The sequence below is a fragment of the Mus musculus genome, chromosome 10 (assembly GCF_000001635.26).
Source record: "Mus musculus strain C57BL/6J chromosome 10, GRCm38.p6 C57BL/6J".
Taxonomy (NCBI): Eukaryota; Metazoa; Chordata; class Mammalia; order Rodentia; family Muridae; genus Mus; species Mus musculus.
Window position 1 is genome coordinate 59663643 of NC_000076.6, and position 24221 is coordinate 59687863.

Here is a 24221-nt window from a genome sequence, read left to right on the forward strand (position 1 = left end):
ATGAGTCAGACTCATAAGTACAAGTATCATTTGGTTTTCTTCATTTGTAGAGCCTAGATTTTATACAGACTCAGGGACTTGTTTATATACATGTGAGAGTTGAAGCAAGGCTGTTCAGGGAAACTGAAGTGGTAGGAGTGGGGGCGAGAGGGAGTGGGCGGTGAACCTGGTTAAAATACATGATAGACTTTCTTTAAAAGTCCTTATAACAGCCTACACTACGTACAATGAATATACACTGATAGTTATCCAAGACATCATTTTTTGATGCTGGAATTGACCCTCGGGTTCTGGCCCTAGGAGCCACCACAGAGCTGCAGCAGACCTTTACTTGTGTTTGTCAATTGCTAGTTTTCTTATGTCACAGGATTTCATTTAAGTCAGTAAGTAGTGTTTACGTTATGGCTGTCATATAACTATTTCCTCATTAGGACAGAGATATATACTATGAAACATTTTTTCTTTAAAAAAATAATAATTTCTTGGGTCTCCTGGAATTCCTGATTGTTTTCTCCAACTTCTCTACCTCCAGTTAGCTCTTTAAACACATGCACACATATGCACACACGCACACACACAGACACACACACACACACACACACACACCAGAGCAGTCTTAGATGTACAGAAGAACTGTAAAGTGAGCACAGAGTACCCTCATCTACTCCATATCCAGGCTCCCTGGCGAGTAACATGCATTATATTTACTGTAACTGGTGACCCCATGCTGGCACATTGTGACTAACTACAGCTCATATTTTATTGAAATTTCCTTAGGTTTTGTTTTGGTTTTACCTGACCTGGCTTCTCTGTCCATTACGTTACTGCTTGCCTATTTTTAATCTTCCAGGGATACTTCTTAGGCAAGCACTGCACTGTGACACAAGCCTTCTAATGGCATTTCCTTTGGAACCCTCCATGGTTTCTGTTTGGTTCTTGCTGGCTCTTGCTGGTTGTGTCCTCATGGGCTTGCTGGAGAGTCTCTTCACATTCCCTCTGGGTTATAGCTCCCATTCCCTGTAACTCTGCTTCCTGGCTTAGCTCATTCGTGGGTGGATGTATCCCTCCAGGAGGCCCTGCAGGAAAGGACACATAGGAGGCAGTTATATGCCTATCATCTAATCATTCTGTTGGAACAGTATTTCGTTATACCTGGCTGATGATTTTATGTTTGTTATATTAGTTAATAACTTCTTCCCAGTGTTCTCATGGCCCTTCTCAACAAAACAAAACAAAAGAAACCTCAGTAAAAGCCTTCTTAAGTTCTGTGGGATTGTTTATGAGCAACTGGTCCTGTCCATCAAGTCTGTGCATCAGCCTCTCCCTGCCCCCTGCCAGGACATAATACCACGCCTAGAACATAGCCATAGGGAGCTAATATATCTTCAGCTCCTGGGTACTTTTCCCTTTGTAAAAATTTATGTTAGACTAGGTTATTTAAGGCCATGACCACACACATATACTGTATACTTAGAAAATATTCCTCCCCTGACTGCCTTTCCCCTTATCCCTTTTCCTCCTCCCTCTAGTCCTTTTGTTTATTAGGGGTTTGTTTCTATTTTCATGTTCTATCTGTCTGTCTGTCAGTCTGTCTCTGCCTCTTTCTTTCTGTCTCTCTGTTTGTGTCTCTGTCTGTCTGTGTGCCTACCTGTTCTCTCTCTCTCTCTCTCTCTCTCTCTCTCTCTCTCTCTCTCTCTCTCTGTGTGTCTATATGTCACTGTGTCTGTCTCTCTCTGTGTCTCTCTCCCTTTCTGTCTCTGTGTATCAATCTCTGTCTGTGTGTCTGTCTCTCTCTCTCTCTCTTTCTGTCTTTCTGTCTCTCTGTATCGTTGTGTGTGTGTGTGTGTGTGTGTGTGCACGTAGTTGTATGTATCTATAAAGCCTAGGCCCCACAAATGAGAGAAAACGTTCATTATTTGTCTTCTGACACTGACGTCACTTCATGTCTATCTCTACTTTCATTTATTTTCTTGCAAATGTCATAACTTTACTTTTTATGGATGGAAATATCCATTACGTATACACCGCACACTTTCTCCATCCCTCTGCTGCTGGGCACATGGGTGAGTTCCCTAATTCAGCTAGTGTGAACTGTGCTGCAGTCCTCAATGGCTGTGCAGATAGACTTAGGCTCTTAATACAAATTAGCTGAAGAAATGAAAGCAAAGCGTGAGAAAGCTGGGGACATCTACAACGGTTCCCGCTCCAAGGGTTTCCTCGGCTCCTAGTCACAGCAAGGGTACACATGCACACTTGCAGGCACACGTGCTTCCCTTTATTGTAAGTAATGACAACCAGAAAGACACACATACTCAGGCAGCTTGACAGACCTGACCCCAAGGTAATCAGAAGCTGGCTGATATGTGATTCCCCACAAAGGAGGCATTGCTATTGTCTTTGCTGACTGGAGCTCAGCATTCGTACATAGTAACTGTCGTATTAGTCAAGGATACCGACAGGAAACAGATGGCTCACTCAAAATAGGATAACTTGAGGAGAGACCATTTATAAGCTGCAGGGGAACCACAAATGATGGGGAAGCAGTTCGGGGCTCCACACATGAAAAGCTGTTGCCACTACCCCAGGTCTGAAGGGAGAGCTTACACATATATATGGCCAGTCTTGAGAAGGACAATGGCCACTGCTCACAGCCACCTGACCACCAGCAGGGCCACGCCCAATGAGGGAAGCCTCAGTCCAGATCATAGTGTTCCATTTTAAATGGCTGGTACTAATGTGGAATCTAGTGTGGGGATCAAGCATGGGACTCTGTAACAAAGCTGGCACACTCTCAAATCTAACCTCCACGGCATGCCTTTCTAAAAAAAAAAATCACTTTTTTTTTTCCTATTTTACTAGGAAATGACTACTAATAAACAGCAGGATTTGGGGGTTTGGGTTTGTTTTGTTTTACAGTGTGTGTGTGTGTGTGTGTGTGTGTGTGTGTGTGTGTGCATGCACACATGGGTACATGCATGTGTGGCACAGTGTTCATGAGTGTGTGAGTATGTGTGTCATGGTGCACATGTGTGTTCACATGTGTAAGTATGTGCACACACGTGTGTCACCATGTATATGTGTGCACATAAATGTGTGCCACAGTGTGCATGTGCATATGTGTATGTATGTATATGCATATGTGTTCCATGATAAGCATGAGAGTGTACATTCTTACACATGTATGCCCAATGTGCACAGAGAGATCAGAAAACGATTTGTGGGCATCTCTTCCTTCCTTCCAGCACACAGGTTCTGGGATCAAACTCGGGTTGTCTGGCTTGGCAGTCTGTGTGTTTCTCACCTGCTAAGCAACCTTACCGGTCTCCTTCCTTTTGGTTTTGGTTTGGTTTGGTTTTTTAGTCTGGCCTGGAACTTGTTATGCAGTATAGCCCAGCCTTGAATTCTAAGTCCCTCTCTCTGCCTTCTCCTCTGAGTGCTGAGATTACAGATGTGAACCACTGTTCTTTTAAAATTTGTTACCCCATAGAAGGCCTGTTTGCCAAGCTGACTCAATTAAATAAGAATAGTAGGAGTTTGCTAGGTTATTTTGGTTTTGTATGCTTGTTTTATTTTGTGAGGCAAGTTCTTGCTGTGTAGGCTCAGTCCTCAAATGTCTAATTCTCTTGTCTTAGCCTCTTGAGTGTGGGAATTACAGGCATATGTGACCACTCCAGGTGTCTGTTGTTTTGGATTTTTTTTTTTTTTTTGAGATAGAGTTTCACTATCTCTATATTTGAGTCTGGTCTTCAATCTACAATCCCCCTGACTCAACCTTTTGAGGCAAGTGAGGTGAAGTCTGGTTTAGGTTCTGCTAAGAGGAAGTAAAACCCAGCCTTCACTTGGGGATACAAAGGTTGGACCTGTTCCCAGGGAGAAGGGAGTGCCAAGTGCCTGACTAAACAGCATGCCCTCCCGTCAGACACCCCAGGCCAGGGCTCAAGCTAGGATTCCATTCCTCAAGGAGGAAATCAGAATGCAAATCAGCAACCGAGGTAAAATGTACAGGCTGGTCAAACAGTGAGAGCCAGGGGGAAAGCGCAGCATCCACAAGCGAGCGTGCACACAGGATCTGTTTGTCAGAGCAAGGCTGATCTCACACGGGTGCTGATGAACAGCTATTTCTAGCATGCTATTGGAATAACCCATGGTGTGGGTAGAATACAATATTTGGTACTATTAAACTCAGAATAGTTTACAGAGCAAACCAGAGCAAGAAAAAAAATGAGCTGCTTATTTTTTCTTACCTTTTAAAAATCACCCTTTCTGATAAATTTGCTGTATGTGTGTGTGTTGGGGGGGGGGTTGTTTAGCCTCTTACTATGTAGCCCAGCCTGATCTCAAACTCACGTCCAGCATCCCAAGTGCTGGGATTACAGACATGTGCCACCATGCTCAGATAACTGTAAAGCTTTAAGTACTTGAACTAAAATAAGCGCGACACAGGTGACAGTACAGTATCTGCCCTGGTTTTCTCAGCATCTCCTCTTTAATGCCTTAGGTTATTTCTCATTGGTCTGCATAATAACTTTAAAAGTAAATATAATTGAACTGTACAAATAAGGGACAAGGTGTTTAGTGTAACAAAGAAACTAACATATAACTTTAGGGTTTGATACAAACTTTCTGGGCTCCAAGACAGGTACGACCTCTATCTCACACACCAGCCACTTGAGCTCAGCAGACAGAGGTTTTAATCCACCTCAACCATCAACTTTCTTCGGCTCATCATAAGTAATGATGACAAGCAAGCTTAATGTATCAAGGCCATGGGAAGATGTATATTCTCATATTATCATTTATTTTCATGGTTAAAAGGACACAGCTATCTTATTCACCTTTACATTTTTATATCAGTTGCTGTAGCTACCATATTTAAAAAAAATACTTTCTATGAGACGACATCTTACTCATGGCTCCTCATGGTTCAGCAGTCTATGTATTATAGTGTGTTATATATATGCCTCTTTCAGAATGCCCTGTTCCAGATGTGGGACCCAGAGACCTCTCGTAAGAGCTGCCAGCCTTTATTAGCTGATAACCTCCCACCAAGCCCAGCATGACAGAGCAAACGGCAGCAGCTGCCTGGGCTCTTTCACTCGGATGTTGGACAGGGCCAACAGAGATTCTCAGGCAACAGACAGCAAGAAAGCCGGTTGGTTGAGTCAGTGCTGGATCTCAAGCTTAAACAAGGAAAGCAAACAAAACATACAGCACTTGGGGCGCCCTTCAATGGTAGATTGCGTTTCCAGTATGTGCTAGGCTCTAGGTTCATGCCTGCCACTACCAAAACAAACCAAGGAACTATATGGACTGATTCATTTTACCTCACCATGGGTACAAATGGTGCCCATACAGGCAATCTTGTGGGAAAACTCTCATAATTAGGTCAAAGTCTACCACTGTCCTGATAGCCTTCTGAGCTTGGTGCAAAATGGCGGACCCCCTTCTCCTTCTCTGACCTTATCTGGGAAGCCCCGAATGCCTTTACCCTCTACCTGTGGAATGGCAGGTAGCCTTGGTTAGATTACAGGTTCAACGTCTTATCCCTGATAAGAACTTGTTCACCAAGCACCTGAGATTCCCGGAATGCTTCCCCATGCTAACGAGGCATATCGGCACTCTAAGCCTTCAGCCAATGGCCTTTGCCCAACCTGGATGCTTCTACCCCAAGTTCTCCTACACTATATAAGCCTTGAATCACCACAAGTAAAGGTGGTCTGTCTCCCCAAAGCTAACCCTGGAGATAAGTCTGTACCTTCCTTCATACTCACGGGCTGTCAGAAACTCCGTGTATCAGCTCCTCTCCCTTCATCCTCATGGGCCTGTGGGAAGAAGGGAGACCCACAGAATCTACTTTTTATTTTCACTGTTGTATTCAATAAGTTACATGAACTAGTCAATACTTTACTATAAAATAGGTTTTGTGGTAGGTATTCCTCTCCATTCTAAGCTCGTGTAATTCTGAGTACACTAAGCTATGATATCATTAGCAATGATAAACTCATTTTTTTAAGTTTAGGATACCTTCAAGTTACAATAGATTTATCAAGTTGGAAGCATTATCTTACTCAGGGTCCTAAGGGGGAAAAATATTAAGTGAGGGAAATTGAGATTAATTGAATGGAGTTAATTACAAATATGTGGCTGAGTGTAGGAGGGAAACGGCAGTTTTAAGAAACCCACCCTGGTCAGGAAGGAGACTATTACTACCGTACCTATGAAGGGCTGAGGGAGTCTGCGAGAGACCAGTTGGATGAGCAAGACACCTTGAAAGAGCCTTGGTTGAGAGATACCGCATCCTAAAGCTACCTTCTAAGGAGGAAGGAGGCTGAGGATGATAAACACACTGGCCTGGTTCTTCTGATCCTCTCCACACAGGCCAACCTTCCAGGAAGAGAGAGCGCCACAGAGAAGGGTAAAAGGTACGTTTACTGGGGCATACTGAAGATATTCTGGGCACGGCGAGGTTTAAAAATAACTAAAACAATAAGTAAAGGCGACAGAGCAGTTCAGACCAGACAGTGAAGGTTCTCTGTAGATCAGCTGCCTGAAAAGGACGACGGGAAGGAAAGGTCTCCCTGGAGGTTCCTCCATATCCAGGACTTGGGCTTTGAGGCTCCGCCAGTTTTAGCCTGGTGTAACTTTGTAACAGGCTCTCCCTTTTAAAAAGTATGTAAGCAATCTTCTGTTTCCTTTTTGTAAATCCTAATGCCCAGGGAAACGCTGGGCGCCAGGAGGAGAGTTTATCCCTCTTAGAAACCTTGCAAACAAACGTGTGATAGACAGGCTACTTACTGCGAGTGAATTATAACACTCACCTCGGCTTGCTGTAAAGTATCCAGATTTAAAAATAAAGGTGCTGAAGTTGTGAAAACTGCTTACTGTTAAAACAGAGAAAATCATAAAACTGGCCTAATTAAGTGGGTTATAGAAAACATGGCCAGCTTTTTAAAAGAATCACTCTAAAGGAAATTAAGACATCTGTACTTTTTTTTTTTTGTCTTTAATTGTGTTCCACCTCAGCTGTCCTTTTTCTCTCTTCCCCCTGTAGTCCCACCCTTCCTTTCTCTGCCTAAAATGACAAGGATTTAACCCAGGGCCTTGTGCCTGCTATACCAGTAAGCATGCCACTACCAAGAATATCCCCAGCCTTTTTGATGGCTTTATTGATGCATTGGACTGTATGCATTTAAAGTCTGTAAACAGATCGGTTTTGACACAAGTATCTATAGTTAACATAACATTCCCATCTGTTCCAAAAGTTTCTTTGTACCACTTCATAAACCGTCCATCTATTCATAACCCCAGCGAATCAATGATCTACTTTCAATCATTACAGATCAGGATGCATTTTCTAGGCTTTTATATATGTAGATCAAATGGGATGTATTGTTTACTTGCACTTTTGTTTTATTTTTGGAGAAAGGATCTCACTTTACCTCGAACTCCCAGCTTTGAACTATACAGCCCAGGCTAGCTACAAAAAAACTTGAGAGATTCTAGAATCACCTGGGAGATGGGTTTCTAGGCACAACTACGAGGGATTCCCTTAATTAGGTTAGATGACATGGGAAGAGGCACCCACAGTGGGTGGCCTCATTCCCCTGGCTGGGATCCTGAAGTATACAAATGAGAAAGAAGGTGGAGAAGCCAGAAGCATTCATCACTCTGATCATGAGAGTGACTGTAAGTGACAGCTACCCTGACTTCCTTGCTGTGATACACTGAGCACTGAAATAAACCCATTGCCCATTTAAAGGCTATTTTATTGTGATAACTAAGGAAGACACTGCAACACTGGCCTTGAATTCCTGACAGTCTATTTTTGCCTTGGTCCCTGGGTGCTGAGACACAGGTGTGAGCTGCCATGCCTAGCTCTCCTTGCCTCCCTTTGTTTCTTTTCTTACCCAGTATTGTAATTTTGGAGATTAATCTATGCTGCTGCACATTTTATTGCTGAGCATCAAATCTTTATATAAATTTACCTTAATTTAGCCTAGCGTGGTAGCTCATGCCTTTGATCCCAGAACTTGTGCAACAGAAGCAATTGGATTTCTGTGAGACCAACCAGGTCTACAGAGTGAGTTCCAGGACAGCCAGGGCTACACAGAGAAACCCTGTCTCAAAACAAACAAACACACACACAAACCAACAGTGAATTGCCTTTGTTTGTTCATTCACATATGATCAGACTTTGCTTCTAGTTTGGGCTTCTACTTAATTTTGAGATGCAAACAGAAATGATGTTTTTACACATGCCTAAAGTTTTGTAGTAATGGCTTCACTAAAATGAAAGTGAAAATCTGGTCTCCCAATATCTGAGTTGGTCATTGTGGTGTTTGAATATGACTGTCTTCCATAGTGGCACTGTTTGGGTAGACTTAGGAGGTGTGGCCTTGCTGAGGGAACTATGTCACTGGTGGCAGTCTTTGAGGTTGTGGAGCTACACACCTTCCCCAGTTCACTCTCTCAGCTACCTGCTTGCTGCTCCAGCCACCATACCTGCCTATTGCCTTGCTCTCCCTCCATCATTCCTCTGAAACCATAAGCCCACACAAATCCATGGCCATAGCATTTTATCACTATACTAGAAAAGTAGTTAATACAGTCATTTCCTGGTGATGTTACTCGAGTCAATACATCAAACGTTGTGAACTACAACCCCTTCAGCTATAAAAGAATATTAGCAGTACCTGCTCCCCCATTTTGTGCCACCATTTACAATAGTTAAGATGTGAAATCAAGCAAAGTAGCCATCAACTAGTGAATGTACTGACTATACTAGAAATATAAAAAGAATGAACTCGCAATTTTTATTTCATTGTTTTTTATTACTGTGTGTGTGTGTGTGTGCGCACACACTGGGTTTCAGGTCCTAGGGAATGAACTTAGGTCATTATCTGGTCTTAATGGCAAGTGCCTTTACCAACTGAGCCATCTCAATGGCCAAAGGTCCATTTTCACAAAATGGGTGGTGCTAGAAGAGATTGTTTGAAGGGAAACAAGCAGGCACAAAAAGCAAATACTGCATATTCTCACCCTTGATGGAAGCTAGAAAACAAGTCAGCGCCATAGAAGAAGATGGAAGATGGTGGCTAGCGGCTGTTGGAGACCAGGATGTGTGATGTGGGACAGAGACAGATGAGTTAAGGGGAATTGAAATACAGTAAGAGAAATCCAGACATGGTGATGCACACCTGCAATCCTATCCCTTGGATAAAGGCAGGGGGATCAGGAGGAGTTCAAGGCCATCCTGAGCTAAACAGTAAGTTTGAAGGCTGCCTAAGTTATGAGGCTTCATCTCAAAAAAAATTTTTTTACAGTAAAAGTGCAGTAAGAGAAGTGAGTTAGCTCTGGTGTTCTACAGCACAGCAGAGTAACTACAATCTTTTTTGCAAATTATGATATAATAACTCTTTGACACAATTAGAGGAGTTTAAAGTTCACCTAGGGATGATAAATGTTTGAAGTGACGAAAATGTTAATTGCTCCAACTTGATGATCACACATCATAAACAAGCATTAAATTATGCTGTATCTCTTAAATTTGCATAAATATTGTTTCAGTTGAAAATGACAAAAATGTAATTCCCAGGATTACTATGAACATTAAATATCAAAACTCACACATTCAACTTTTCATTCAAGTATTAACTAGCTTTTGCTACTATGGAGGTAGAGGTGAGAGCTACTCTACACTAGTTAGCTTGGTTTGCCATAACAAATACTGTTGACTAGCTGTCTTAACCAACAGAAATACATGTTTGCATAGTTTTCAAGGCTTGGGAGTCCAAGGAATGGGTGTCAACACTGTCAAGCTCTGGTAAGGACTTTCTTCTAGACTTACAGATAGACATTTTCTATGTCTTTATGGGGTAGGGAAAGGGAAAGCATGCTAGTTCCGTGATGTCTCATTCTGTGAGGGTGCCAGTCACACCAGGCCACTGCTCTCTAGCCCTCATCTAAATTGAACCACCTTCCAAAGGCCCCATTGAGAATGCCACCATATTGGACAGTTCAGCCTATAAACTCAATGATACTAGCTGGGGATACAACTCAAATCACATCCGTAGACTATTTTTCTATGCCTTTACATTAAGGCCCAAATGATGATGTCAAGTATATGGCTCTGAGCGACAAGAGATTCTAGGTTGGGCTGGACGGGTGGCTCAGTGGTAGAGTAATTGCCTAGTGTGTATGAAAACCCAGATTCCTCACTCAGCACCCTTTTATTTTCCTTCTGGAACTAGCCACGAATGCCATCCTGTGAGTCTACATAAAACACTGGGTCATATTTCTTACTTTCTAAACTCTTGGGGGTTTGATTTTTGTGAACAAAGTAGAGAGTGAATTGGGGAGTGTTCTGTTAAGTAGTTCCCAAGAGGCCACTGTATTGGAAAGAACTCTTTACTTATTACTACATATTTATGCTCTTTCTATTAATAAGTCAAAACTCTTGAGACCAAGGTACCTCTAAAAGAGGAAAGTTTACTAAATTGCCTATTTTGACTTGTTGATTAGTGCCTTATAGAACCCTAAGCATTAACCATTACAGGTTAATGTCAATTTTCTTGGTTACCCTTCGGAACATGGCAATAAAACCCTATAGCTGAAAATCCCACATACTTAAGTCACAAACCACACAGAACTAAAAAAGTGGTATTCACTAGGACATGTCATCCTTCCTGGATGGCTTTCATAGTCCTGGAAGATGCTATGCACTCTATACAACGAGAAAGGTAAACCATCAGTCTCAGCCTTAGATACGATCCTTGGAAGATACAGTAATGAAGGTATGTAGGCATGAATGATACGGGAGTAACCAACAACTTTCTCATTAGATCTGAGCCCAGCTCCATGAGATAAACGTTGTGCCTGTTCAAGAGCCCCAAAAGACCACCAAGGAGCCCACTCCAATGCAATCGCACAAGGGTCTTTTTATTCAAGCTTGGGTCACACCATCATCTCTGACACAGCAGGATGGGAGGGTGAAGCCCTGAACCCAGTTTCAAGCAAGCATTTATAAAGATAAGCAAACAAGCAAGGGGCGGGGGGGGGGTGGTTCTAGCCTGGCATATATCTGATGGGAGGGGGGAAGGCTATTCTGGAAATTTGTTGTTCTTTAAAATAATTGGCTGGTACTGGGAGCCAAACCATAAACCTAACTTCTGCTTTCCTCCTGATTGGTGGTTGCTAGGAAGTGAAGTGCCAGGGGCAGGCTTGTAACCTGGAGACTCGGGTTTGTTGGGCAGTAACTCAAGTTCAACCTTAGGTCAGGTTCTCTTAGATGGAGTCTGAACCCAAGATCTGGTCTCTCAATAGAAACCCTACCTGGCACTACTAACTGGGTCAAGAGCCTGTATCCTAAGTCCTAGGGGAGAAACTAGTATTATTCTGCTAAATGGTCATGGTGTTAAAATGATTTCTAAAGACTGATTGCTGTGCTTACTGATTGGAGCATCTCTCAACCCTCATCACTGGCACTGACCAATGTGTCTATTTAACATGGAATAAAATGACAACGTAGCTTGAAGTCTACTAAAGGCCATTTTGGACAGCCATCTTGTTATCATGAAACCTACTATTACGAAGAACTTCCAGACAACCTGTATTTACTTATTTATTTATGTTTTTAAAGCAGTGTCTTACACTATAGGCCAGCTGGTCTTGCACTCTTTCTCAGAGAAAAATCTGACCCAGTCTCCCAAATAGAATTGCTGGCATGAGCTACCATGCCAAGCTTCTCTTTGTCTTTAAAATCAAGATAGAAGAGGGTATGTAAGAGGAGTAAGTAAAGCAATCTCTGCAGAAATTGTACTGGGTAAGAGACCATCATCAAGGAAGACCTCTTGTTGCTTTTTGATGAATGAGGTGATGTCTAAAGGCTTGGCTACCTGGGGCCTTGAGTTGGTTTTAATATATATATTGCGAAATGAGACTAGAATTCTGATATGGTAACTTTCCTTATTTTTCCTCTCCTCCATGCTTTGGCTCTTGAAATTAAACTTAGGAGATTTAAAAAACATTCTCTCTTTACTGATGTTTACACACACACACACACACACACACACACACACACACACACACATACACACATGCACACATGCACACGCACACACACACACACAATACCTTACCACCACCACAAACAAGAACATCACCAGAAGAAAGTTCTATTTGTTCTATTGACATGGATTGTATTTGGGAGAAGGAAATAGCTGGCATGCCATAACTGTGTTTGTTAAAGAGGTCATTTTCTCTTATATTTGTATCAGAAATTCTCTTTAATATAATATATTTACATTACCTGGCTCTCTCAGGACACTTTCTTTAGCCAGCTAGGTCTCAGTTTAGCTTTAGCTGCAAAACTATTGTAGCACCTGCTATTACATCATGTAAATTATTTATTATAAGTTAGCTTTTTAAAATCTGTGAAAACTACTTACAAATGTCAGTTAAGAGCTTGGGATTGTTGGCTCACATGACAATATTCAAATAGCCTTTTTTGTAAAGGGGTTTACTAATTTGCCTTTCGAAAATAATTTGCCTTTCAATAGTATGGTTTGGAGCTGCCTGTATACATGGCCCAAATTACCTAAAAGGAGACTACGTCGTAGAAAACAAAACTCAGGGTTGGAGAGATGCAAGGATAAAGTGCTTGCTGTTCAGGCATGAGGATCCGAGTTCAGATCTCCAGCACCTACGTGTATGTGGATGACAGTGTACCTTTAACCACAGAGCTATGTGGAGAAGGGAGAGAGACGAACTGATCTTGGCATCGTGTGGCCAACTAACCTAGCTACCCCAGGAGTGCTGGGTTCAAAGAGAGATCCTGTCTCAAAAAATAATGTGGTGAATTGGTTAAGGAAGACAACTCTGATGTCAATATCTGGGGTCTGCATGAGGCTGATGCACCCACATCATGAATACATCACATGTACACACACACAGTTTTCACAATAACACAATCAACGGGGTACTTCTGTGACCCCAGGTATAGAGCCTTACCTCAACACTGAGCAGTTCTCAAAACTCAGGACTTAGATGTTGTGGTAGTTTAAATGAAATGGCCTCAGAGGCTCATAGGGACTGGCACTATTAGGAGGTATGGCTTGTTGGAAGAAGTGTGTCAGTAGGAGGTAGAATCTGAGATATCAGATATTCAAACTGTACACAGTATGGCAGTCTTTTCCTGCTGTCTTTGGATCACGATGTAGAACTCTCAGTTCTTTCTCCAGCACCATGTCTGCCTGCCTACCACCATGCTTCCTGTCCCATTAAATATTTTCCTTTATAAGATTTGCCATGATTATGGTGTTTCCTCACAGCAATAAAACCCTAACTAAGACCAAAGTAGGTACGAGGGACTAGAATATTGCGTTAATGGGCTGGACTGTGTTTTTGTTTGGAGGAATGTGGACTTTGTGTTAGGAAAGCAGTGGGATGCTTTTCGAGGGGCTTAATGGACCATCCTAGTAAGAACATGGAAGACAGTGGTGCTGAGGGTGATTTGAACCGTGGGGGGCTGGCTTAAGAGGTTTCAGAGAAGAATGTTTGTCTGTGGCCCAGAGACTGTTCCAGTGATATTTTGGTGAAAAATGTGACAACTTTTGCCCTTGTTCAAAAAATATACCTGAGGCTAAATTGAAGAGCTTTGGATTGGTTGAGTTGAAAATTTTGTAACAGCCTAGTATTGACTGTCATGTGGCTCTTAAGTGTTCATTCTTCTAGAGAGCTATAATGGAAAGAAGCAAGCTGAGCGAGGAAAATATAGTGTATAGTTCAAGAAGGAAAGGGCAGGAGGAAGTGGGATGGAGCTAAACCCTGTGTTCAACAAGGTTAACAGGTTAAATAAAAGCCTGGTATAAAATGGAGTGGTGAACTCAGGGCAAGACCCCACCCAGCTAAGATTCCAATGTGTGTAAAGGAATTAAAGAAAAAAATCAGAGCCAGGTGTGGTGGTCCATGCCTGGAAGCCCAGAATTCCAGAGACAGAAGCAAGTGGATGTCTGAGTTCAAGGCCAGCCTAGTCTACAGAGTTCCAGGACAGCCAAACTTAGGCAGTGAAGGAAACCATCAAACCCAGAAAGTTTTAATTAATTAATTAGTTAATTAATTAAGATTTAATTGAATGAGGGGCTGTGTTCCAGCCCCAGCAAGCAGCAGAACTTGGCAGCTTTAACCATGTGGTTCTGGTTTTATAGTCAAGGAATAGAAGGAAAGGAGTTCTGGAATCACCCTCCATTAACTTAGGAAAGCCACTGAGGCCAGGCCTGTGGCAGAGGTGTACCTGCATGGAGGCCCAGAGAGGCCATTGTGTGAAGCTGTGAAAGCCAAGCTCAGATTGCCTTGGAGAGCCCAAGATGTTAGAGATGCCAGAGCCATGGGATACCTGCCAAGGAGAGCTGCTAACAGAGAGTGGAAACAGCCCAGGAGAAAGAAATGTGTTGCAGTCAATGAAGCTGAAAGGAGTTGGAGATCTGAAGAATGTTTTGACATCAGACATGGATGTGAAGAGTTTGAAGTCTGCCCAGCTGGTTTTCGGTCTTGCTTTGGTCCAGTATCTCCTCATTGAGCTCCCTTTTGGAACTGTAACATATATCCTGTGCCATTAGATATTGGAAGTATGTGGTCTGCTTTTTTTCGTTTTGATTTTACAGGGGATTACAGTTAAGAGATTGAATGGTCTTAGAAGAGACTATGTTGAGATTAGCATAGACTATGAGAACTTTGAAAGTTTGACTAAATGCATTTTGTATTATGATATACCTTAAGGCTATAGGGGCCAAGAAGTAGAATGTGGTAGTTTTAATGAAAATGGCCCCATGGGCTCATAGGGACTGGCACTATTTGGAGGTATGGCTTTGGTGGAGTAGGTGTGGCTTGTTGGAGGAAGTGTGTCACAAGAGGCAGGCTTTGAAGTCTAATATGCTCAAGCCATGCCCAGGGTGGCAATCTTTTCCTCCTGCCTGCACATCAAGATGTAGAACTCTCAGCTCCTTCTCCAGCACCATGTCTGTCTGGATGCTGCTATGCTTCCTACTACAATGATAATGGACTAAATCTCTGAAACTATAAGCCAGTCCCAGTAAAATGTTTTTGTTTAACAAGTTGCCTAGTTATGGTGCCTCTTCACTGCAACAAAACCATAACGAAGATACAAGTCTTCTAATTTAATTCAATCCTGAAACCCCCTGCTTAGAAATATCAACCAATCCCACAGGTTAAGGGGCTCAAGTCCCTTTCACAAGCCTTGAGCTGATTTATCTACATGTGTGTTTTATAGAAATGGTCTCATTTAGCTCAGGCTGTTCCTGATCTCTCAATATAGCTAAAGATGGCTTTGAACTCCTTCTTGATCTTCCTGCCTTTGCCTGCCAAGTGCTGGTACCACAGGCATATCACCATGCCTGGCTCCTTACCTGTGCTTTTGACGAATTAGCTATAAATTAGGGCCCCTATACTACCACCTTGGGCTTGTCTAAATTCTTGAGCATCTCAAGGGACTCAGTGAATCCTGAGTTAATCTCTTGATTTCTCATGAAGAGAATTTCCAATGATATAGATGAGAGATGTGTGGAGTGAGATCATGGGGGAGGGACAGGGAGCTTCCTACCACTCTTTGACCTAGCCAGAAGTTCTCCAACCTTTCCTTTGGAGAGTCTATGAAGGCTTCATTATGCAAACATAACAACTTAAATAATTAATGATTTGTGATCAACTTGGCCTTTAACCCTTCTCCTCTTCCTGGATATTACCAGGGTGTGGCTAAAAGTCCAAACATTCCAACCAAGACATGGACTTTCCTGTAACGACAGTCCGCCCTGAAATTGCCTAGGGCTTTCAGCTGCTGGACATCATAATAGCAGAAAATACTCCAGTTGCCCTGGAGAGTCCAAGGGTTTTTAGAAACAATAAATCAGGAAATGGGGCAAAAACAAAACAAAACAAAACAAAATGAAACAAAAACCACAAATACTTATTTCACAGTATCACAATTGAAAGCCTCATCTCTCGACTGACAATATAAGACATTTTCTTTATACTACTATGAAAACAATTTTGAAAGGCAAACAAATAGGAATTTCTCACATTAGGATCATTAGTACTGAGAGCCATTAAAATCTATGCAAGATAACTTGTACAATATTTCAAACTAAGCAAACAACAGAGACATGGAAAATTCTGTATAGGAAAATTGTAGCTAATAATTGCAGAAGAAGCAATAGAGTTATGGAAAGCATGACTTTGCAGCTCCTAATGAAATAATGGACATACACAGTGACTACCAGGAGATGCTAAAAACCATTAAGAGAGACTTTGATGGAGAGCTTTATAATGGCTCATCTGCCTGAAAATACTTGAACCCACTGGTCAGAATCAACATCATCTCAAGTGAGACAGACAGTTGTAGTATTTTGGTGGGTTCCTTGGAACAGAAAAAGACATTTGTCAAAATCAAAGGAAATCTGAAGAAAACATAAACTGTAATGAATAACGCATCAGATACTGATTATAACAAATACTCCACCTTAATGCTATGTTCTAGTCATGGAGCAAGGAAGACCTGTTAATTTAGGAACTCTATATTTTCTGCTTAATTTTTCTGACTCTAAAAACTGAAGTCTATTACTTTGGGGTGTGCATGCTGAGGAATAAACACAGGGCCCTGCACACTGTACTACACTCCCAGCATAAAATAAGTTCTACCAATAAGTTCTACTGGATGTTATGTCTCCCAAAGTAACTAAACAGGAAGTAAGTACAAGTCACTTAGAAGCATTCACACTGAAAGGGTGGGACTGGTTTATAGTTCAACGTGCACAGTGACTCTATTTGTAGGACAGGGTTCACTCAGTCACACTTGGATGTGGGAGTTTTGCAAATGATTTGGTTTCTTAAGAGACAGAGGTGGGAAAGGAGGAAAAAGAGGCTGAGGACCTCTACCTACCAACTAGACATACCTATCTTATCTGAGCCATGGTTTGAAATCATCAGCTGTAAAAAGGCATTTGGGGGAAATTCAGCATGGGTGACTGATGAAGTAACAGGAAGTATGAGTGTTAATTTATTAAATGTGAAAATGGCACTCTGGCCTCTTTTTAAACATCTATTTATTTTATGTGTATGAGTGTTTGTCTACGTGCATCTATGTTCACCACCTGCATGCCTGGGGCCTGCAGAGGTCAGAAGAGGACGTGAGATCCCCGAGACCTGGAGTTACAGATGGTTGTGAATGACCTTGTGGGAGCTGGGAACTCAACTCAGGTCCTCTGCAAAAGCAACAACTGCTCTTAGCCACTGAGTCAATGCTCCAGCCCCGGCACTATGGTCTTTTTTTTTTTTTAAGGTCTTGTCTTCTACACAGAAATCTCTTTGTGGTGTCTCAATTTAATGTGGGAAAGATAAAATTTTTCTATTTTTTTTAATATGTAAAAAATGATAAATCAGACCTCTAGGTCCACATACATAAAAATAAATCCCAACTAGATTATGGCTCCCTGAAAACTTCTATCCTGAGTCATTATAAACTATATGAAAAGATTAGCCACGTTTATGTTGATAATCTAGAAAAGGGTGAGCACTGCACTATAGAGGTTAAACATTGGAAGCACTGATCTGTACCTGCTAGAAGAGATTGGTCAGTACCAGTAATTCACTTCAAACAACAGAAATCTGTACAGCTCCGAATGTAACAAAGTCATTGATTTGTTTGTTTGTTTGTTTGTTTGTTTTGTCACACTGAGGACTGACCCCAGGGTTTTACACATGCTAGGTAAGCACTCACCACTGAGCTATCAGTCCTTCGTTGTGACAGAGTCTTACCACATAACCCTAGCTAGCCTGGGCTTACACCAGACCGGCCTTGAACTTGTGGTAAGCCTTCTGACTCCGCCTCCCTAGTGCTGAGATTACGGGCATGCACCACTCTACCTGGCATGATAAATCTCTACAATGTCTTATTATTATAGTAGAAGTTAAAATATGCAGGTGCTTGGTTGGGCGGGGGGTGGGGGGGATAGCTTAGTCAGTAAGCAAATTGTCATCCAAGCCTGAGTTTGAGCTCTGGAGCCCAGGTGAGGTGTCTGGAGTGGATGGTGTGCACCAGTAATCACAGAGCTAAGGAAGCAGGGGCAGAAGGATCCCAGGAGCTTACTGCTCAGTTGGTCTGTGAGTCCAGGTCAAGAAGAGACTGCCTCAAGGGAGGTGGGTGATACCTAAGGCTAGCCTTCAGCCTCCACATGCATGCATGCACATGCATGTGCACAGACACTTGTATACACACACATGTACACAAGCATAAAATATGCATCATTCTGCCAGGTATATATAGCTTAAAACCAAAAATACTGCATTCTTAATTGATGCATATGAGTTACAATTTTTAAAATAACCAAGACAGAACATATACCATGTTAAGGTGAACAACCATCTTGAGAGAAAAGGGAGAAATATGAAAGGATCAGGTCTTCATGTCTTCGAACATTTTGTTTAGTATTTTTAAATTCAAAGCAAATATGGTAAACTATGAATGGCGGGGCTATAGGTGTCAGTTGTAAATGTAATTGTCACTTTGACTTCCTCAGTTGAAGTCATGAGATGAGCCTCTCTCTAGTAACCTAGGACTAGAATGTTTCAGCCTCTGAGACTTACTGCTTAATAAACTCGCTCTTTCTAGATCTTTCTGAATTCTGACTGGCTGGTTCAACATAGCTGCTCTGGTTCAAATTCCTTTCCAAGCTGACTGATTCAAACTGGCTTCTCTCAGCTTCTGACAGAATTGCTGTGTTTGGAAAGGCTTCCTCCAACTCCACAAACTAAACTGCTCCAAACTGAACTGAACTGATTCTACTCTCTCTCTCTCTCTTTCCTGTCTGTCCTTGTGTATCCTATCTCTGAGTCATTCTGTTAAATCTTTCTCTGATTCGTCACTTTGTCTGCCCCTCAATTAGATATCATTATTTGGGATCAAAGGTGTATACTAAAGGTGTGTTTGCATTCCAGTTGGATATGTAACCCCTTGCCAGAACAACCATGTTAATGGATTAAAATTCTTCTACAGTTATCGTAAAAATGTTTGCTATATTTCATAATGTAAAAATGTATTCACATGCCTTTAATCCCAGCACTTGGGAGGCAGAGGCAGGTGAATTTCTGAGTTCGAGGTCAGCCTGGTCTACAGAGTGAGTTCCAGGACAGCCAGGACTATACAGAGAAACCCTGTCTCGGAAAAAAAAGAAAGAAAGAAAGAAAGAAAGAAAGAAAGAAAGAAAGAAAGAAAGAAAGAAAGAAAGAAAGAAAGAAACTTGAACTAAAAATTCAAAAAGAATCCATACTTCAAGTAGTTTTAATTGTGTGTGATTGACAGTAAGATAAAACTAAACTTGAAATAGCCTCATAAAGGGTTTAGTATAGAAACAAGCATCTTGTGTAGTTAGTTGGTGAGGCACAACAGGTATAAACCTCACTCTACCAATCAAACAACAACATTCACTTTTAAAATAAAATTAAATGTATACCTTCCTGTTGGTCTGAGTTTCTGCCTCATCTCTGGGATGCTGAGACACTACCCAGTATGCCACTCAGGGAAGGCAGAATGCAATGTAAGGTAGGGGATCCCAGCCCTTGTCTCCCTGGGTGAGAAACAGTGGGGGTTGAATAGATGCTGTGGTTCTCAAACTCCTGTGTACCCAGACGCTGCTGGGGACCACGAGGAGTTGAGAACGGAGTCCCAGGGCTGGCTTGGCTCTAAATGAGTGCCAAATGTACAGAGAGGCTGGAAGAGAGGCCTTCTATGGGAGATTTGGGCGAGGCTCTTTATGACAAAGGTCTTTCCCCAGCCCCCTTGATGGTGCTTGATAAAGGAGATGGTCCTTGCTCGTCTAAACTGTTTTATTCATGGCAGATGAAAATCCATTTGTCTTATTCAGAGTAAATCCAAGATTAAACAACTTTTGCAGAAAGGGATGCTAAACACTCAGGTTCTATCAAGATAGACCCTGGGTCTATCTCATTAGCATGGGTGTCTTGGTCATGTACTCCAGGACAGGTAGCGTCTGGCTGATTTTAATGCCTACTGTTCTCAATTATGACATTTACTAGGATTTTGAACCTGCTTCAATCTTACCAGTTCTGTCTAGTGGCATGGTTCACCTGCCCCACACCTTCCTCTGAAAGCTGGTGAGTACTTTGGTACTTTGTCTGTGGATGCCCCTACCATGTTTCCCCAAGTTTTATTGGTTGCCTTTCTCCCTGTCTTACTCTCCATTTTCCTACTAGCCCACACCAACTGTTGGGCTCTTGGCTATGTCAAGATTTGATAATCAGGGAAGCCCCAAGGAAGGCAGTTAGGTGCTAGAGCATCCTCACTTCAGCTCAATGCAGTTATCCATAAACATAAGAGATGCTTGATCTGTGGGTTACATAAAAGACATAATAGAACACAAGATGTTGCAGTCATAGCTCCTGACCGCAGCGGGGCTATGTTGTGGTGTGCCTTATGCATGTGTCATACTTCAATAAGCTTAAATTCCCATCCAGATGTTAAGAAAATCTGTTGCAGGATAGTCAGGATGCTGGCCAGACTACATCAAAGGGCAATTTTACAAAAATAAAACAAACTGTAGACACATTAAACATCTTGCATGCTAAATGTTCTCTCCTATGTAGCAAGTATTACAGTTTCTCCTTCAAACCCCAAGCCTCCATTTTAAGGGTTGTTTGTCTGTTTTGCTTTGTTTCTTTGTTTCTTTGTTTGAGACGTGGTCGTACTATGTTGCGCTGGCTCCCTCAGAACTCACTATGTAGAAGATCAGGTTGGCCCTGAACTCACAGAGATCCACCTGCCTCTATTCCTTGAGTGCTGAAATTAAAGGTAAGACATATGCCACTGCCTCTAGCTAGGCTAATATCTTTTTATGAATTATGTACTTTTCTTTATGTGTGAATTTTTTGTCTGCATGTCTATATGTGCACATGTGTGTCTGGTGTCCTCAGAGCCTGGAGGAAGGTGTTTAGATTCTCAGGAACTAAAGTTACAGATGACTGTGAGTGCTGGTAACTGAACCCAGGACCTCTGCAAAAGCAGCCTGTGTTCTTTGTTGTTTTTGAGACAGAGTTTCTCTATGTCACCATAGCTGTCCTGGAACTAATTCCATAGACCAGGCTAGTCTCAAACTCAGAGATCTGCCTGCCTCTACCTCCAGAGTGCTAGGATTAAAGGCATCCGCCTCCAAGCCAGACAGCCAATGCTCTTAACTGCTGAGTCAAAAATATCTTTCCCAAGGGATGAGTATTCCTTGTTAATGGGCTGTCAAACCGACTCTGTTACCTCTGGTTTTCCCTCTGCTCATCACCATGGGAAAGGGAGAGTACACTTATTTCAGCTTCATTGTGAAGAGGAATGAATAGAAGTCCTCGGGCTAGTGAAGGCTTTATTTCTCAGTAGCAATTAAAGGGCAGCCACATCCCCTGGAAAGCTGCCTTCCAGAAACAGCTTAAGGATGGAGAATGGAAGCTCAGGCTGCATGCCTGAGCTAAGTCACATTAAACAAAATGAGGTTGAAGATCAGAGAGATGACCCAGTAGGCAAAGGTATCGCTGGCAAGCCTGATGAGCTAGCTGAGTAGGAACCCTGGGACTCACCTGGCTGAAGGAGTGTGCCAATTAGAGAAATGCACTAACCTTCACACCTGCACCCTTATGCCTTGCTTGTAAGCCTCCCCTCCTCCCCTGCTCACTCGCACGAGCACACACACAGCACAGAGAAACAGCACACACACTCACACACACACACACTCACACACACACACACTCACACACACACATACACACACAGCACAGCAAGACACCACACATACTCACACACATACACACACAGCACACCACAGAGAGTCACCACACATACTCACACACATACACACACAGCACAGAGAGACACCACACACACTCACACACATACACACACAGCACAGAGAGACGCCACACACACTCACACACATACATACACACACACACACTCACACACACACCACATAGATACCACACACACACACACACATACACACACACACACATACACACACAGCACAGCAAGACACCACACATACTCACACACATACACACACACACAGCACACCACAGAGAGACACCACACACACACATATACACACACCACAGAGAGACACCATACACACACACACACACACACACACACACACACACACAGTTTGAACCACTGAGTGATTCAACCACATGGAATATACTATCATATATGTGGCGTGTCATCGGCTGGAATATTATGCATTGCACATATGATGTAGACTCACCTATGACCTCACTGGATTTAATCTAATTGGCACACAGTATAATTAAAATAAACAAAAACAAAAACAGGGTTGGAGGGATGTCTTGGCCATTAAGAGGCCTTGCCACTCTGCTAGGGGTCAAAAGTTCAGTTCCCACTTCAGGAAATCTGACACGTGGCATTCTCAGACACACATGTGGCATACAGATAAACACATACAGTGATTTTTTTTTAAGTTGAGTCTGCAGGGCTAGAGAAATTGCTCAGTCGTTAAGAACACTTGATTTTCCAGAAGACTCATGCTTAGTTAGCAGCACCCACATCAGGAAACTCGCAACTCCAGCTACAGGGGCCCTGACACCCTCTTCTGTCCTCTGCCAGTACCCAAGCCCACATGACACACATATATAAATGAATAAATATTTTTAAACTTTGTATTGGTTCTTTGTGAATTTCACAGCACTCACCTCAATCCCATTCATCTCCCTCTCGTTCTCCTACGCACCCTTCACCCTTGCAACCTTCCCCACCATAACAACAAAATTCTTGTTGTGGAAGCTGTAGTGTGCCATAGTGTGTCACACAGTACACCCTTTTGTCCACACTCCTTAGCTTGCAAATGTTCATTGACTGCAATGAGTCATTGATTTGGTACGAGACCTCTGGCTTCTGCTACTCCATCAATACTGGAACCTCACTGGAACTCCTCTAAGATATCCTGTTGTTGCCCTGTGTCATGGAGCGTCTGTCGTTTGGGATCTGTAGGACTGGCCCTTTCATAAGCTCCAGCCATTCATAGAGGGGGTAGATGTTGAGGTGGGCCAATTCAAAGTTCTGGATCTGGGCCTGAGAGGTATCTGAACTGGTCAGCCCCCCAGCTCTCCTGATCTCACACCCTCAGGGCCGGCCCGAAACCAGGCCCAGCTCCTTTCCAGGTAAAACACAGGGCCTGTTCTCCAAGTGTTACAGCTGATGAGGAACATGCCCTTCCTTGCCCCTTGCATCTACATCAGGCAAGAGAGGTGGCCCTGGGGTCATCAGAGCAGGAGAGCTGGCATTGCCCCTCATCTACTGCAGCACTCAGGGGAGCAGTCTCTGCACCTTACCTGGGTGCAGGCTCCTGTATGTGGGTGCTGTGGTCCTACTCTTACAGCTTTGGGCCAGCAGGGCCAGCTCTCCCACCTGCCATAGATGTCAAGGGATAAGAGAGGGGAGGATGCCCTCAGGGTCAGCTCACCTGCAATCCTGGAATCCAGGGCTAGCTCTACTGTGCTACCCAGGTGAGGTGCAGGGCCTGCTCTCTCAAGTACTGCAATGGGTGAGGGGCAGGACTCTCCTGCTCTCATGACCCTTGGGCCAGCTCTCTTGCAAGCCGTAAGAGGCAAAGTGCAAAGGTCAGGGAGGATAGCTCTCCCTTGTTGATGCCATTGCACAGCAGACAAGAGTCTCCTACCCTCAGGCCCGCAGGGCCAGCTTATCCACAGCACCCACATACAGGAGCCTGCACCCAGGTAAGGTGCAGAGACTGCTCCCCTGAGTGCTGCAGTAGATGAGGGGCAATGCCAGCTCTCCTGCTCTGATGACCCCAGGGCCACCTCTCTTGCCTGATGTAGATGCAAGGGGCAAGGAAGGGCATCTCTCCTTTGTTCAGTGTACCTCATGGCAGACAAATGATGGACCAGTTCTCTCATGGTCACACTCTCAGCGTTGGATCACCTGCAACTCCCACATTGGGTGGGGGGGAGGGGGAGAGAGGGCTTATCTTCTGAGCACTGCGGCTGGCTAGGGGTGCAGTCAGCTCTCCTGCTCTCATGGCCCCAGGGCCAGTTCTCCCATGATGCTCAGGTGAGGGGTAGGGCCAGTTCTACACAGCACTCAGTTATCAATGTGCCACTGGGTGACATCCCAAACCAGG

At 43.1% G+C, this 24221-nt stretch overlaps 1 long non-coding RNA gene across 2 annotated transcripts; it reads right to left on the reverse strand.

The window, feature by feature from the left end:
- Positions 1-911: 911 nt before the first annotated feature.
- Positions 912-23592, reverse strand: Gm40672. Of its 2 annotated transcripts, none has more exons than XR_871746.1 (3): positions 23544-23592; positions 5772-5822; positions 912-1076 (listed from the first exon to the last, which is right to left on the reverse strand). It is a non-coding gene; the product is annotated as a predicted gene, 40672 (long non-coding RNA). The 2 variants fall into 2 exon arrangements; XR_871745.2 differs by lacking the exon at positions 23544-23592 and adding an exon at positions 6216-6394.
- Positions 23593-24221: the final 629 nt, after the last annotated feature.